This window comes from Saimiri boliviensis, chromosome 7, assembly GCF_048565385.1.
Source record: "Saimiri boliviensis isolate mSaiBol1 chromosome 7, mSaiBol1.pri, whole genome shotgun sequence".
NCBI lineage: Eukaryota > Metazoa > Chordata > Mammalia > Primates > Cebidae > Saimiri > Saimiri boliviensis.
This window is the reverse complement of record NC_133455.1, coordinates 38,090,427-38,108,831: the sequence shown is the minus strand read 5'-3', so window position 1 is coordinate 38,108,831 and position 18,405 is coordinate 38,090,427. Positions and strand designations below refer to the sequence as shown.

Here is an 18,405-nt window from a genome sequence, read left to right as displayed (position 1 = left end):
GACATTGTCAGCCCATTCAGGCCTTTTTTGGTTTGGGGTAGAGGTAGGTTACAGGTATCTGCTTTATCTGATACAGGGTTATTATTATTCTTGAACTCAAGCACAACTTTTTAAATTTTTTGATTTAAGTGTTCTCATTTTATTTTGTTTTGCAGCAAATATTCTTTTTCTTAGTTTTCCTATGACTTTACTTAGCAACCTTTGCTAAAAGAAACACAATATGATTGACTACTTTGAAGACACATATACTGGACACCTAAAATTAACAAGAGCAGAGAGGTATGGTGAAATCTTTTTCATTTGTTGTCTTATACCTTGAGTCAAATTAATCATCTTAATGGCAGAAGCTAAAGCAAAATGATCCTCAAGTCACCTTTTAGGAAATCATACTGTAATATGACAGATATCTGATATCTTCATATTTTAAGTACATTTTAAATAACAATAATAATTATTATTAGCAATAATAGTTCAGGGGTGCAATTTCAGCTCACTGCCACCTCTGCCTCCCAGGCTCAAACCATCATCCCTCCTCAACCTCCTGAGTAGCTGAACTATAGGTGCATGCCAGCACACCTGGTTAATTTTTATACTTCTGTAGAGATGAAGTCTTGCTATGTTGCCCGGACTGGTCTCCAAATCCTGGGCTCAAGTGATCCACCTGCCTTGGCCTCCCAAAGTGCTGGGATTATAGGTGTGAGTGACCACACCCAGCCTGTTTAAGTACTTTTGCTAACTGGATGATTACTTTTAAAAATAATTATTAAAAGTTTTGGCAGCCTCGAATTTGAGTGCTCTGGTACAAAACTACACTTTTTGCTCACTTTCATCCTTGACTGCCTTATGAAAGTTTGCTGCTTAACAGAGCAAAGCACCAGTGATTAGTCCATAGAAGAGTATCTCACCTCAGTCAGCAAGCACGCATGAAAAATTGCAGAGAGTAACTTACATCAGAGTAATAATGATCACCTGCTGCATTAGGTACAAGGTTTACAGTACAAAGTAATATTTTAATTTAATAGTATTGGTTACTCCTATGATATCTTGTATGAATTTAATAAATAGCAATCCATTATATCCAAATTACCTTTTCAACGTGTAAGTATCAGAAAAATTACTAATTAGATATTTTCCATTTCTTTGAAGGCTTACAAAGCCTTCAAAATTCAGTGTGTGTTTTATAATTAAATTTTTATTAGACATTTGAGATGATTTTGATTTCATAAAACTTACACTTATAAGAGTAGTTTCACGTACCTAAATTGTGTGAAACATATTTAAAAGTTTCAGTAGCTGAACTATCAATAGTCATTTTTTCTCTTATATTTGCATTTCCTTTGACAATTCTTTATCATAGCAAAAAGCTTATCAACTTGAAAACTCTATCTGTCCAAGTATATTTATGTAGCACATTTAAATTTAAAACTATCAGTATCCAATTTAAATTTGAGTCAACAACCAACTCTAAATTTATGAATATAAATAAGGTGTTTCTTTTTTTAACTTTTGCTTTAGGTTCAGAGGTACATGTGCAGGTTTGCTGCAGCTGTCTACGTATACCGTGTGTCACGGGGGTTTGGTGCATCGATCATTTCATCACCCAGGTACTAAGCATAGTACCTTGTTTAATCAGCATTGGTAGTTTTTCAGTCCTCATTGTCTTCCCACCTTCTACCCTCACGTAGACCCTGGCATCTGCCGTTCCCTTCTTTGTGTCCACATATACTCAATGTTTAGCTCCTACTTGTAAGTGAGAACATGCAGTGTTTGGTTTTCTGTTAGTTCGCTTAGAATAATGGCCTCCAGCTCCATCCATGTTGCTGCAAAGGACGTGATTTTTTATGGCTGTGTGGTATTCCATGGTGTATATGCGCCACACTTTCTTTATCCAGTCTACCATTGCTGGGCATTTAGGCTGATTCCACGTTTTTGCTACTGCAGCTTTTAAACAGATACCACAGACATAGGTATATTTCCCCTGAATATAATGCTCTCTTTTGTCCCCTTTAGAATTTGAGAAGTAGTTCATACTTTTTTACTCTTATATTAAGGCCTCTTTTGTAAGTAATAAGCCTAATTTTTTAAAAAAGAAAAGCAAGCATTGAAGGGACTCTTAGAGAACAGGGCACATTCAGAAACTGCTCATGGTCCACAGGGGCTGCAGAGAAAGCAAGAGATGCAGACAGGCAGGTGAGCAGTGCAGAGTTTTGTATATCACAGGTCAAAGCGTGACTTTTATCCCAGTAGCAATGAGGAGCCACTGAAGGATTTTAAACAACGGACTGACATAACCAGATCCTTTACATAGGAGGATTAAATGGGCTGCACTATAGGGTAGCAAATAGCAAGGTGGCACAGGAGTCTAGCACAAGACAGTAAGGAGGGATGCACGCCTGAATTAGGCCATGGCAGCGGACGGACTTCAGAAGCGTTTAGGAGGTAACGGGGAACGGGTCTGAGGATAGATTGGATTTCTTAGGTAAAGAATGAGGAGTGACAGTGACTCCCAGATGTGACAAAGGGTGGTTGGTGATGCCATCCACAGAGGCAGGGAATGCGGGAGGCTCAGATGAATGGGAGTGTCAGGAAGAGGTGAGAGACACAAGGCACATGCGGTTTTTGCACCTGGGACATCTCCTGGAGATGATCACTGGACAGTAGAATACAGGGGTCAGGCACTCTGATACGAGTAAGGACTGTAACTTGAATGAAAATAGCAATTGAAGTCATGGAACTTAATAAGATCATGTAAACAAAGTTTTAAAATGGGAAGATGAATAAGTGAAACCATAGAGAATACTAATGTCAGGGATGGATGAAGAAAAAAGAAAGCAAGAAAGAGAAAGAAGAGAGAGAAGGAGAAGGGAAAGAAAGAAAGAAGGAAAATAAAGAAGGGAAAGAAAGAAAGAGAGAGAACAAAGGGAGGGAGGAGGGAAGGGAAGGAGGGAGAGAGGGAGGGAAAGAAAGAAAGGAAGGAAGGAAAAGAAAGAGAGAAGTAAAGAAAGGAGAGAGAGAGAGAAAGGAAAAGAAAAGAAGAAAAGGTCAGAGAGGCAGGAAGAAAACCACAGGGGGTTGGAGTGTGAAGCAGGATGGGAAGTCCAGGGAAGAGGGCTGTAAGGGCTGAGTAGCTTGCAGTGCTCAATGCTACCCTAAGAAATTCTCTTCCCCAAGGCACATGGGCTTTGCCTTCCACTGTGTGTACATGTGATCCTGCTTCCCTGGCCACAGTTAATTGGTCAAGGGGTGATCATTGACCTAAGCAGGACAGAAACCTTCCCTGGACTAAGCTCTTAAAAGGCAGAGGTGGGCCAGACCTGGAATTTGTAGAATGTCACCTGCTCCTGCCATGTGGACTGGAAGCAGACAGAAAGAGCAGGGACAGCCAGGAACAATCTTGGTCCAGGGAAGACATCCTGTATTCTGATAAATGACTCTTTTATGTTGCAGTTGGTTCTGGTTGGTTTTTCTTACTTGGAACTATAAAAATCCCAAAATATATCTGACAAGGGAGACAGAAATATGAAGAGCTGCATTACCTGACAGAATGAAACATGTGCTGAATGGAGACATAACAGGGGGCTGTGGCAGCTCAGAAGCAGGGGAGATTCATTCCAGCTGGCTGGAGGGAATGCCTCCAGAAGGGAGGTGGCACCTAAGCTGGCCCTTTAAGGATAAGGAAGGTTGTGTGGGGAAAGCAAGGAAAGAGTGCACTCTAGCCGGAGGAAACGCACCGGCAAATGCAGAGAAGTATGAGACTAAATGGAGCATTAGTGAAGTGGAGGCAGTGGCCGTGCCTCTGACAGTTTTCTGGTCTGGTCAACTCCAGGATGCCTTTCAGGACCCTAGGAAGCCTTCCCATCCTCCCACAGAACCCGGCCACCCCATCGCAGCCTCTCCCACACCAGATCTCATGCACTGCATCTATCGATCTTTGTATGTCCTGTGACTGACCCAAGGTGGGGCTCAATACAGACTTGATCATCTCAACCCCTCTCCATTCAAACAGTGCATTCAGAGGAGGGCGGGCATGGGAGACTCAGAAGGAGGGTGGGGTCCTATGCTAAGGACCAGGAGTGGCAGGAAGGCTGCTTTTCGAGGTTAGCTTGTGATGATTTGCAGGTATGGGAACATTAAGATGACTTAACTTTTTAAAAAAATTATAATAAAATATACACTACCATTTAAACCATTTTTAAAAAGAGATGGGTCTCCCGATGTTGCTTTGAACTCCTGGGCTTACATGATCCCAGAGTAGCTGGGACTTACAGGTGCATGCCACTGCACCCAATTATGTGAAACTTTTTAAAAATTATTATACTTTAAGTTCTGGGATACATGTGCAGATCTTGCAGGATTGTTACATAGGGACACACATGCCATGGTGGTTTGCTGTCTCCATCCCCCCGCCATCACCTACATTAGGTATTTCTCCCAATGTTATCTCTCCTCAAACTCCCCACTCCTCTCTATCCCTTCCCTGGCCCCTGACCTCCCAACAGACCCCAGTGTGTGATGCTCCCCTCTCTGTGTCTATGTGTTCTCACTGTTCAACACCCACTTATGAGTGAGAACATGTGGTGTTTGGTTTTCTGCTCTTGTGTTAGTTTGCTGAGAAGGATGGTTTCCAGATTCCTCCATGTCCCTGCAAAGGACATGAACTCATCCTTTTTATGGCTGCATAGTATTCCATGGTGTATATGTGCCACATTTTCTTTATCCAGCTTATCACTGATGGGCATTTGAGTTGGTTCCAGGTCTTTGCTATTGTAAACAGTGTCATTAACGAACATATGTGTGCATATGACTTTATAACAGAATGATTTATAATCCTTTGGGTATATAATCCTTTGGGATTGCTGGGTCAAATGGTACTTCCGCTACTAGATCCTTGAGGAATTGTCACTCTGTCTTCCACAATGGTTGAACTAATTTATACTCCCACCAACAGTGTAAAAGTGTTCCTATTTCTCCACATCCTCTGCAACATCTGTTGTCTCCAGATTTTTTAATGATTGCCATTCTAAGTGGCGTGAGATGGTATCTCAATGTGGTTTTGATTTGCATTTCTCTAACAACCAGTGATTATGAGCATTTTTTCATATGTTTATTGGCCTCATAAATGTCTTCTTTTGAAAAGTGTCTGTTTATATCCTTCACCCACTTTTTGATAGAGTTGTTTTTTCCTTGTAAATTTAAGTTCTTTGTAGATTCTGGATATTGGCCCTTTGTCAGATGGGTAGATTGCAAAAATTTGTTCCCATTCTGTTGGTTGCCAGTTCACTCTAATGCTTGTGTCTTTTGCTGTGTAGAAGCTCTTAAGTTTAATTAGATCTCATTTGTATATTTTGGCTTTTGTTGCCATTGCTTTTGGTGTTTTAGTCATGAAGTTCTTGCCTATGCCTATGTCCTGAATGGTATTGCCTAGGTTTTCTTCTAGGGTTTTTATGTTGTTAGGTCTTATGTCTAAATCTTTAATCCATCTGGAGTTAATTTTTATATAAGGTGTAATGAGGGGGTCCAGTTTCAGCTTTCTACATGTCGCTAGCCAGTTTTCCCAACACCATTTATTAAACAGAGAATCCTTCCCCAATTGCTTGCTTTTGTCAGGTTTGTCGAAGATCAAATGGTTGTAGATGTGTGGCATTACATCCAAGGCCTCTGTTCTGTTCCATTGATCTATATCTTTTTTGGTACCAGTACCATGCTGTTTTGATTACTGTAGCTTTGTAGCATAGTTTGAAGTCAGGTAGCATGATGCCTCCAGCTTTGTTCTTTTTGCTTAGGATTCTCTTGGTCATGCAGTCTCTTTTTTTGGTTCCATATGAAGTTTAAGGTGGCTTTTTCCCATTCTACGAAGAAAGTCAATGGTAGCTTGATGGTGATAGCATTGAATCTATAAATTACTTTGGGCATTATGACCATTTTCATGATATTGATTCTTCCTAACCATGAGCATGGAATATTTTTCCATCTGTTTGTGTCCTCTCTAATTCCTTGAGCAGTGGTTTGTAGTTCTCCCTGAAGAGGTCCTTCACATCCTTTGTTAGTTGTATTCCTAGTTATTTTATTCTCTTTATGGCAATTGTGAATGGGAGTTCGCTCACGATTTGGCTGTTTATCTGTTATTGGTATATAGGAATGCTTGTGATTTTTGCACATTGATTTTGTATCCTAAGACTTTGCTGAAATTGCTTACCATCTTAAGGAGATTTTGGACTGAGACAATGGGGTCTTCCAAATATACAATCCTGCTGTCTGCAAATAGAGACAGTGTGACTTCCTCTTTTCCTAATTGAATACCCTTTATTTCTTTTTCTTGCCTGATTGCCCTGGCTAAAACTTCCAATGCTATGTTGAATAGAAATGGTGAGAGAGGACACCCTTGTCTAGTGCTACTTTTCAAAGGGAATGCTTCCTGCTTTTGCCCATTTGGTATGATATTGGCTGTGAGTTTGTTGAAAATATCTTTTACTATTTTGAGATACATTCCATTGATACCTCGTTTATTGAGAGTTTTTAGCATAAAGGGCTGTTGAATTTTGTTGAAGGCCTTTTCTGCATCTATTGAGAGAATCATGTGGTTTTTGTCTTTGGTTCTGTTTACGTGATGGATTATATTTATAGACTTGAGTATGTTGAACCAGCCTTGCATCCCTGGGATGAGCCTACTTGATTGTGATGGATAAGCTCTTTGATGTGCTGTTGCAGTTGGTTTGCCAGTATTTTATTGAAGATTTCTGCATCGATGTTCATCATGGACATTGGCCTGAAATTTTATTTTTTTTAGTTGTGCCTCTGCCAGGTTTTGCTATCAGGATGATGTTGGTCTCATAAAATGATTTAGGGACGATTCCCTCTTTTTGTATTGTTTGGAATAGTTTCAGAAGGACTTTGTGTGTGTGTGTGTGTGTGTGTGTGTGTGTGTGTGTGTGTCACGGAGTCTCACTTTATTGCCCAGGCTGGAGTGCAGTGGCGCAATCTTGGCTCACTGCAACCTCTACCACCTGGGTTCAAGTGATTCTCCTGCCTCAGCCTCCCAAGTAACTGGGATTATAGACACCTGCTACCATGCCAAGCTAATTTTTGTATTTTTAGTACAGATGGGCTTTATCAACTTGGCCAGGCTGCTCTTGAACCCCTGACCTCATGATCTACCCACCTCAGCCTCACAAAGTGCTGGGATTACAGGTATAAGCCACCACACCCAGCCATGTGCACCATTTTGAAGTGCCCCATTCAGTGGCATTACGCTGATGTACAGCCATCATCCCAAACTGAAACTCTGGATCCATTAAACAACAACTCTCTAGCCCATCTCCTCAGGCCCTGGTAATCATCACTCTACTTTTCATCTCTGTGAATTTTATTCCTCTGAGGTACCTTATATAAGTGAGATCACACAGTATCTGTCCTTTCAAAAACAATTTGCATTTAAATGTGTTTTCAACTGTAAACATTTACCAAGTATTGTTGCTTCCTCCCCTGTGAGGCAGGCAGGGCAGAAACTATTAGTCTGGGTTTGGAGGCCCAGGGAGCTGGACGTTCAGAAAGTTTCAGAGATCTGTCCTATGGCACATGAGGTACCAGGCCTATCTGACACTCACACACTCCTCGAAGGCTGGGTCAGAATCTGAATGAATCTGGATAGGTGGAGGTTCATGACCACAACTCTCAGCCCATACCAGGCAACCTTCCTGTGCCCAAAGGCATGGTTTAAACCAGGCGTCCCCAAACTTTTCACACAGGGAGCCAGTTCACTGTCCCTCAGACCGTTGGAGGGCCGCCACATACTGTGCTCCTCTCACTGACCACCAATGAAAGAGGTGCCCCTTCCTGAAGTGTGGCGGGGGGCCGGATAAATGGCCTCAGGGAGCCGCATGCGGCCCATGGGCCATAGTTTGGGGATGCCTGGTTTAAACACTTCACCACAGATTGTCAATCAGAACAGGAATAATCAATGGAGTAGGGTGAAGCTAAAGGAGATGGATTCAACCTAGGGACACTCAGCCAGAGGCCAGGATGTGTCTGTCTATGGTTGGGTGCAGATATGGCTGGAAAGTAGACCTTAGGGTTTTTGTTTGTTTGTTTGTTTGTTTGTTTTTGAGATGGAGTTTTGCTTTTGTTGCCCACGCTGGAGTGCAATGGCGCAATCTCAGCTCACCGCAACCTCTGCCTCCCAGGTTCAAGCGATTCTCCTGCCTCAACCTCCCGAGTAGCTGGGACTACAGGCACATGCCACCACACCTGGCTAATTTTGTATTTTTGGTAGAGACGGGTTTCTCCATATTGGTCAGGCTGGTCTTGAACTCTCATCCTCAGGTGATCCACCCATCTCAGCCTCCCAAAGTGCTGGGATTACGGGTGTGAACCACCATGCCTGGCCAAGACCTTAGTTTTTAATTACTGTTTATCTGTGATCATGAGTGAATGTTTGGCTAATGAGGGAGATGGCTCAGGAAGGTCAAAGTCATTGTCAGCCTGAATGATTAATCTCCACACTTGTTTGGAGTCCACTGAAATAGGCAGCATAGTTGAATCCCAGTGGAAGGTGCTGAATGATTAATCGTCTTACTGCCTGAGGCCCCCAGCCCGTGGGTGCGCATTCTTCATACTGAGCATTATGGGAAAGATCTTGTTTTCCACACTCAGGTCAAAAGGTTTGCTCACTATTTTTTTTCCTGCATAATAATGGTTGACACTAATAACCTATTTGCAAACTGACAAGAGACTTAAGGTTTCTTCATGTTTGTTTATTTTCTGGAAGCAGAAAGGGTTCAAACTGTGCATTACCCTCTAAATCAATGTGCTGCAGAAAGCCCTCAGTGAACCTGGAGAAAATGAGTGGGATGCATTTTGTTCTCATCGATACTTACTAAAATAATGTATCAGGTGTTTAAGTTGTTGGATGAGACAAAGTTATCGGACTGGAATAAAACTTGGTTTTCCTCTGCTATCCTGCTTAGGAGAAAAGAGGGGCTCAGTTGAGGATTGGGTTAGCTATAGAAATAGAAGCTATCCTTTCTTTGCACGTAAGTGTAATGTGAATACATTTTCAGAATTAATAACTACTGAGTGCCTACTACATGCTGGGTTCCCTCATTTCAACACCACAACAGCCTTAGGAGGAAACACTGTTATTTTCCCATTTATGTATTAGGAAACCCAGGCATAGACAGGTTAAGGTTGAGCAGCATTCCCAAGGTTCCAAAGAATCCTCATAGGAACTTGCAGACTAAAACAGCACAGATTCATAAAAGGGAGACACTTAACGATACAGCATGCTAAGTACTACAGAAATGTGTGCAGGGAGCCGGGGACCTAAAGAGAGGCTGAATTCAGCCTGGGAAAGCTTTCTGGAGATTACGTGCATGACTTGTTTTTTAAAAGGTATTATTAATATACAACAAAATGCACAGATGTTAAGTACTCAGCTTCCCGTTTCAACAACTGCATACATTTGTGTAGCAGCCATCAAAAACAAGGTGTGAAACACTTCTATCACCCACAGAAAGTTCCAGCATGTCCCTTTCCTGTCAATTCCTCCCCCTTCTCCAATTTCTGAATTCTTTCATGACAGGTTAGTTTTGTGTATTCTTGGACTTCATAAAAACAGAATCTTCTGATGTACACTTTTGTCCTGGCTTCTTTCACTGAGTTAAGCCTTAAACAAGGAATAACCCTTTAGCTGGGCAAAGGAGCAGTGTAAAGCACACGGAGGGAGGTGAGAGGCGGCCTGGAGCTGGGTATTGAGTGGGAGGTCATGGGAGTGGGAAAGAAGATATGGGGAGGAACTCAGGACCCTGGGTTTTAATTTAAGAGGGCTTGGATTTCATTCCTTGGGCAAAGGGGAGCTAACGAAAGCTTAAAGCAGCTACAGATCCAACACTTTGCACTTACGTTTCAAATTCAATGGTCTTAGGACAAGGTTATCAGTGATCCCCATTCTTGGGGAGTCATTTTATTTTTATTATTACTAAACAACAACATTGTCGTGTTTTCTTGAATATTGACAATTTGAAATATTTAACGTGTTCATGAAAAGTAATCTGGAAAAAAACCTCAAAGAGGCTAATTTCCAGCCATGATATAAAAAAAAAACAAACAAGCAGAGCCCCAGTTGAACTTTAGATTTAAATTCATCTGAACTTTATCCCCAAGACTCCAAATTTGGCCCTCCTGGATGCACCAAGACTACACAACATCCTTTGTTAATGGTGGAAAATAAACGGCTCCACAAGAAACAAGACTTCATCACACAATAATTTATAGGCTTAATGATCCCCATTTTTAAGTAAAACTTCCTAACTAGCAAATCAGGATTCAAACCCAGACTGACTCCAAACATCCTGCTTTCTCCACCCAGAGAAAGCTTTGAAAACAAGGAGAGAAAAGCCAGCAGAAGCTATGAAAAGCTGCCTGAGAAAGACAACGAGAAAGCTGCAGAGGATGAAGTTACTCTGCCTATGGCAATGGAACTGAACAAGGCTGACCGCAGGGAAGGCAGAAGAAGAATCCTGGCGAGTCCAGGGTGAGCAGGAGCCAGGCAGTTCCTGGCGCTCCAGCTTCTCTTCTTTAAGGCGCTGCTAATGACTCCCCCGAACGAGAGCGCGACAGGGTTGGCTTGCTCAGGTGGAACAAACTTAAAGAGATGCAGCCCTGTCTTATTTTCCTGGATTCTCTTAGCAAGCAACTTCAAACTTGTTGGTATGCCGCCCTTACGTTGCATTTAGCCAACTCTCCACTGACCAGGTATACTCCACAACCTTGCAGGTAAGTTAAAAAGAATCTCTAGGATTACTAAAAACTATATTGAACTCATATTTACTACAGATTTTTAAACTGATTTATCTGGCCGGGAGCCGGTGGCTCACACCTGTAATCCCAGCACTTTGGGAGGCCGAGGTGGGTGGATCACAAGGTCAAGAGATTGAGACCATCCTGGCCAACACGGTAAAACCCCATCTCTACTAAAATACAAAAATTAGCCAGGCATGATGGCGGGCGCCTGTAGTCCCAGCCACTCGGGAGGCTGAGGCAGGAGAATAGCTTGAACCCAGGAGGTGGAGGTTGCAGTGAGCCGAGATCACACCACCGAACTCCAGCCTGGGCAAGTGAGCCGAGATCACACCACTGTTTATTTTTAAACAGATAAATCAGTTCAAAAATCTGTAGTAAATATGAGTTCAATATAGTTTTTAGTAATCCTAGAGATTCTTTTTAACTCCAGCCAGAGCAAGACTCCATCTCAAAAACAAAACAAAACAAAAACACAAAAAAACCTGCTTTACCTTTTTATCCTTCCCATTGTATTTCTTCATGGCATTTCTTCTACAATGAACCAAAGGTAACACTGAGAGTTTCTAGAAAACGTCCTTAGAATTATGCTTTCTCTTACTCCAAACTTAAAAGCTGCTCCAAAATGTGATAAAAAGTAACAGCGAGGAAAAGGAGCGCTAATCACATTTTTAGATTAAAAACTTGAAAAAAAAAATTGGCTCAGCCTGTGTTACACAATTTAATGACATTCTGGAGATGAGCGAAGCATCATGAGGCCCAAGAGCTCAAGAGCAAAGCAGTCTGGTAATAAAACATGTAGAAAACAGAGCCGAAGAAAGTCTGGGACGCACAAAAACCTGTTGAGCTTTCCTAACCTTATTTAACCATAATACCCATTTTCCAGGAAAAATATAGCATTCTACTCCTTCAGACATGCTTTGGGAGAGGTCACAATTGTTTTCTTGTGCCTGGAAAGCTTCCCTGTCTTGTCTTTCTGCACTCCTCTTCCTAGTTAGCACTTATTTCTTTTTCTTTCTTTCTTTTTTTCTGAGACAGAGTCTTGCTCTGTCGTGCACTGGCATGATCTCAGTTCACTGCAACCTCCGCCTCCTGAGTTCAAGCAATTCTCCTGCCTCAGCCTCCCGAGTAGCTGGGACTACAGGCATACGCCACCACGCCCAGCTAATTTTTTATATTTTCAGTAGAGAAGGGTTTTCACCGTGTTACCCAGGATGGTCTCAATTCCCGACCTTGTGATCCGCCCGCCTCGGCCTCCCAGAATGCTGAGATTACAGAGTGAGCCACCGTGCCAGGCCTACTTCTTTTACAGTATCTGCTTGGAATGACTTCCTTATGAAGACCTTTCTAGAAACACACCCCTCCTGAGACCCCACCCCCAAAGGCCAGATTAGTACCCCTTCTCCATTTCCAAGCCTACTCATCACAGCAGGGACCCCTTGGTGTTGTAACTGCTTGTTTACTCATCAGCCTCCTGAGCCTATGTGAACTTTTTCAAGTCAGGGATGATGCCTTGTTCACCGTTATATTCCTAGTTCCTAAAACAGTTTCTGACAATGAACGTTCAATAACCAACTAACAAGTGACTGACTGACTGAGCATCCAATGAACTGTCAACCTAAATAACACACAAAGAGGGAGGCTCTTTCAAAGAAAATAATACTTGTTGGGAATTGCACTGCAATGGGAATATGCATGGATATATTCAGGGAAGTCAAAGGTTTTAAAGGAAAAATGAGGAAGATTCCATTTTTTTTTTTTTTTTTTTTTTGAGACACTTGGCTACAAGGATCATTAACAAAGGTGGCATCAGTCCAAGGTTGGACCAGCAGTTGCTGGGCAGATGTCCTCACAGAAGTACTTTTTGTATGTGTCAAGTTGCAAGGGCCTTGGTGTAAGGTTGTGTTTTTGCAGAATCTTCTGCGACAGTTCTCGTGCATGAGAAGCCTTCATTCATGGCCTTCCCTGGCTCCATTTTTCAGAGTTTTGACATAAATGACTCCATTTTGATTCTGACAGTTTCAGAGCAAATATACCTTAGGTGTCAGTAGTCTAAATGACAGAAGACATTTATCATCTGTCAGGGAATGCCAAGCACAACACAGAAGGAAAAGGAGGAAGCTAGGATGTGGTTGGTCAGGAGTATTTAAAAGGTCATGCTCAATTTGGAATGGGTCCCAAAGTAAAGAAATGGTATTTAAAAAAAAAAAAAAAAAGTATAGCAGGATTTTTTTTTTTACTGGGAACTGGGACACCTGGACCCTGGCCAAGCTCAGCCTCTCACTGGATATGGGACTTGACTTCTCACTTGATTCTCAATTATGTGTGAAATAGAGAGGTGAGCAAAATAAAAATTTTAAATATCTTTTTGTATGTCTTGAGGTAACATTTAATAAAAAACATCTTTCATCATTTTTTAAAATAAAAGTGACATGTGCTCGTGCTACGGGTTGAATGTGTGCCTCAAAAATTCCTTTTGCCATGTATTGGCAACTTAATGCCTCTGCCCTCCTGAATGGATTAATGGCAGCTCTGACTTCAAGAATGAATTAGTGTTGCTATCAAGAGGGAGGGTTTGTTACTGTGACAGTGAATGTGTTATCAATGTGGGCTCTCCCTGGCTCTCCTGCTCTTGCCCATGCTACGACACAGCAGGAAGGCCCTCACCAGATGCCAGTGCCATGTTGTTGGACTTCCCAGACTGCAAAACGGTGAGCTAAATATACTTCATTATTTCTTTATAAATTACCAAGTCTGTATTATAGCAACAAAAAAACAAAAATAGCTCACTCTATAGAATTTTTTTTTAAATAAAGGAGAAATAATCCTATAATCTCACTCATAATTCCATCACCCAGAGCTTCAGGGATTTTAAGGTGGTCAACAGGGAGCAGGAGAGTCATTTTAACTCTGCATTATATAAAACACTGAAAATATAAAACAAGAAAATGAATAATCAGGAATAAAATTTTAGAGTATTTCTTTCTAGTTTTAAAAAATTCACACAATTGCCCATTTGTACTTTATATACTTTAATGGGATCACAAACTACATTCTTCACTTAACACTGGATGGCAGACCCTGAGGGTCAGCTGACTCAACACTCATGTCCAACCCTTATCTCCCTTGCCTGCCTATGCTCTACAGTTGTGAAAAGTTATATACTAACTTTATTAACATCCCTTGCAACCAGCTGTGGCCATGTGACATGGTTTTAGCTGATAAGATATGAAAACATGTCAGCTAGGGAGCTCTCAAAACAGTTTTTGCTTTCCTGAGAAAAGGGAGAGAAGCCGAAGTTGCCACCCCCCACTTCCCCCTCTACTTTGGCAGTGAACTGGATGCTGGTAGCTGCTGCAGGCCCCTCGTGACCATGAGGTGTCAAGCATTAGAAATTTCATGAGAATAGCAGAGATGCTGGTCCTGATGTTGCTGAACCAACTGAACCAACCCAAGAAGCTGCCTATGTTAGTCTTCCTGTTATATGAGAAAAATTAATCCCTATTTATATCAGCCAATGGAATTTTTTTTTTTTTTTTTTACTAGCTGTAGCCAAATGTATTCCTGACATGAAATGTAAACAGCTTTCCAGGCCATTAAGTTTACAATATCATTTTAAATGGCTACAGAATACTCTATCAAAGCAAGGTAATACATTTAACCAGTTTTCTACTGTTCAACTTTTAGATGACTTTCCATTTAACCGTTACATACACTGGTCAAAGATTCTTGTAGACAAATCTTTGCAATTAGTGTCCATGACTGTTTTCTTAGAATAAACTCCTAGAGATGGAATTTCTTGATCAAAGGGCATAGATATTTTTTAAGGCCAATACCAACTTGTACTCTTCTCATTATCTCCCTCATACAAGGAATGCCATTTTAAAAAAATTAACGAGCAGATGAGCCAAAAACGATACCTCATTACTACATAATTTCTAAGGTTCCTTTTATAACTAAACATCTCTGATCCAACTTGTGAAGAATAGTAGAAGACTTGGATGTGGGTTTTAACGGGCTTTCGGCTGACTTCAGATTCTTTTCCAAAGCAAAGAAAGCAGTGCTTGGCAGCGTGTTACAACTCTAATTCATACAAACCTTCCCATTATTGTCAGCCTGGTCTCATTTCAGCAGCACAGGGCTTCTCAATCAAAAGTCAATACAGAACGTCGGTGTGGGCTGGGAGGGGAGCTACAAATGACTGGAAAATGGAACCCAGAGAGACAGGAGATTTCTGGGAAGAAACAAATTTTAAAATGAATAAAGAGAGAAGGGAGTAAAGAAAAGGAAGAAAGGGCCAGGTACAGTGGATCACGCCTGTAATCCCAGCACTTTGGCAGGCCGAGGCAGGCGGATCACCCGTGGTTGGGAGTTCAAGATCAGCTCAACCAACATGGAGAAATCCCATCTGTACTAAAAATACAAAATTAGCCAGGCGTAGTGGCGCATGCCTGTAATCCCAGCTACTCGGGAGGCTGAGGCAGAACTGCTTGAAACTGGGAGACGGAGGTTGCGGTGAGCCGAGTTCACGCCACTGCACTCCAGCCTGGGTAATAAGAGCGAAACTCTGTCTCAAAAAGAAAAAAAGAAAGAAAAGGAAGAAAGCCACCAGAATCAAGGTCCACACACTCACCTTTCATGCACTCGCATTCTGGTTTCCAGCTTGCCAAGGTTGCTTCCTGGCTCTGCGGTTGTGATTGGAAAGCTGTCCCTCTAGGCACAGCAGCTACATCTTTCTCATCCTTTATGAATCAGCCCAAATAGCACCCCTTCAGAGGGGTTTCCTCCAATCACCTGACCTAAAGTAGCTTTCACGTCTTCCCTGACCTTCGTATCATCCTGTGTGATTTTCTTCACGGCACTGAAATGGTCTTGCTCACTGACAAGGGTCCATGTGGATCGTCAGGCTCGCCCAGTGGAATGTGCCCTCAACCTGAGCAGAAACCTCACTGCTGTATCCTCAGCATCTAGAACAGCGCTTGGTCCACACTGAATGCACAGACTGACAATTTCCTAATCTCTAACCACACAAACACTCGGAGATGATCATGGAAAGCAAAGGATGAACTAACTGCCCCAGGGGCTTGGGAAGTCTGTAGCTCCTGAAATCACACTTCAGAGAGTGGTACCGAGCCCAGTGTCCCTGGGCAGCTGCCACCTCTCCTTCCCTGGCTCATCAACTCCCACTCCACTGAGGTCAAGGGTCCAGGGGAGGGAGGGCCCAGCGTATGAGGCTGGCTGTCTCCAAAGGGATGAGAGGGGTTACTGTCACACGGAGCTCTTCACACTTTTTTCTGGTATTTTGTTCTTATCAGTCTTTTAAATGATACTTTAATTTTTTTCTTATGATGATTTTCAAGCAAACAAGGTAAAGGGAATGGTACAATGAACCAATGCATCCATTACCCTTCTTATTTAATCTCTTCTCTTACACCGTGTATGTGTATTAGAGCATGTTCAAGCAAAAATCAGACATGTTGACAAAATGTTTAACTGTTCCTGTGTTCTGAGACTGCCTTCGGAACCCTGGAATGGCACAGTACACATGCTGAGAACACTAACAGGTTAAGGTTGCTTGCTGAGGCCCAATCTAATGGCAGCTTGCCCCTTTCTTCTCATTGACCTGCACAAAAAGGAAGATTTCCAACTAACTGCTTAAAAACACATTCAGAGCAAACAAAGCCTTTGATCCCTGTGCAAAGCTTCGAAGACGCCAGGCAATTTTGCAAAAGCACCAGACTCTCAACAGTAATAAGCCAGGTCAAACGGACATGTCTGCGTGACACGCAGTTGTTTTGCTTGTCACTTCTACGGTTACTTAATTTCCCTGCTTACTGCCTTCTAGATCCTGGAAGGTGCCACGTCCACCAACTGGTACTGTCTTTTCTTTCTCCTTACATGAACACAAGTATTAATTAGCGGTGTCTCTGAGAACAAGTGAGGAGCAAGTGTTTTTATGTAGTCATGGAGGGATGGGTCTCAGGAGAGTCAGAGTGGCTGGGCTCTCTGAAAGATGACCCAGTCAGCAATGGACATACAGACACAACTGATTCTTGCTGGATCAAGCACAGTGCCTTCAACAGGGCAAGCTTGAAAGGAACTAAGGAATTAATGGATCAAATGTATTGATCAGAACTGAAGAGGCTGGGGGCTCTGCAGAACACTGGATCCTGACCTCCCAGGCAATGCACTGTGAACAACAAGCAACTAAAATAAAACCTACAAAATAAGACCCTGAAATACATTTTAGAATCTATCACCTTAGCACAAGAGTTACTTTGCGTCTTCCACCTAAGTCTGTCATTGGAGGATGAGTTTTTACACAGCTGCAATTGATATGCAGGCAGTTTTATAAACATTCTTCCTCACTTAACTCAGCAAACACAGGCCTGTGTGGGTTAGTCTTCCTGAGAATTATTTTAAATGGCTGCACATTTGCAGGTGTGCCAACATAGCCAAACTTAAGTCACTCATCTGCTCTATTCCTTTCCTTTTCTTTTTTTTTTTTTTTTTTTTTTTTTTTGAGATGGAGTCTTGCTCTGTCACTCAGGCTGGAGTGCAGTGGCATGATCACACACGTTGAGGTGGAGCTCACCACAACCTCCACCTCCCAGGTTAGCAATTCTCCTGCCTCAGCCTCCCGAGTAGCTGGGACTACAGGTGCCCACCACAATGCCCGGCTAATTTTTGTATTTTTAGTAGAGACAGGGTTTCACCATGTTGCCCAGGCTGATCTCGAATTCCTGACCTAAGGTGATCCACCCACCTTCGCCTCCTAAAGTGCTGGGATTCCAGGTGTGAGCCACACTGCCCAGCCTTACTTGCCTTTATCTTTTCTCACTCATCTCCTATTTTTAGGGGTTAAAAGAAACTTCCCCTTGGCCTCATCTCACACTCCCTCTTGCTGCGAGGCACCTGAGCCCTGGGTGCTCCTCCTTTGAGGCATCAGTACATGCTGTTCCTTCTACATGCACCACTCTCAAAGACCACTCATTTGCCTGGCCTATTTCTACCTATGTTTCAGGGATCAGATTTTGTGTCATTACCCCAGGATGCCTGCCCTGACCCTCGGAGATGCCTTACCATCCTATACTTCAAGGGTGATGGAGCTCATCACAGTCGGTAATTGCTTTTCTTAGGATCTGTTTGTTCCACCAGACTGTGAGTGGGACCTATGTTTGTGAGCCTTACTAGCTAGGTGATCATGGGGAGCCTGTTTCCTCACCTGTAAAAGAGGATAGTCATGCATGCTTTCCCACCCACCAACAAGGATGTTAAGGAAATCACACCAGGTGGTACTGTGAAGATTCCCTGTAAAGCACAAAGATAATTAGTACAAATTATATATCTGCCACCTAATCCTAAGGACCAAAGGGAAGTCACATCATCTTAGCCCTTTGAGGCTCACAGAGTCGAACAAATGATAGCTAACATTTGTGAATACTCAGGGACACTGTGCTAGACAGTTGACATGCATTTCTCATTTTATCCTCATTACAAATGAATGGGATGGACTAGTGTTATCCTTGCTTGCCAGAGGCTCAGATGACTAAATAGATTTCCCAAGGCTATGTTGTTTTAGAAAATGCTGCTGAGCACCCGGTGCAAGGC

General features: G+C 42.4%; 1 protein-coding gene across 7 annotated transcripts in view; it reads right to left on the bottom strand.

Annotated features, from left to right (window-relative positions):
• TMCC3 (transmembrane and coiled-coil domain family 3) overlaps positions 1-18,405 on the bottom strand; it is a 382,147-nt gene that overhangs the window by 182,587 nt on the left and 181,155 nt on the right. Inside the window, exon 1 of one of the 7 annotated variants that reach the window (XM_074402408.1) lies at positions 1-18,405. This exon is cut by the window's left edge and continues 28,037 nt beyond it. The exons of the other annotated variants lie outside the window; for them this stretch is intronic. The gene's annotated coding sequence lies outside the window, so the exon portion shown is untranslated. 7 annotated transcript variants of the gene reach the window in all.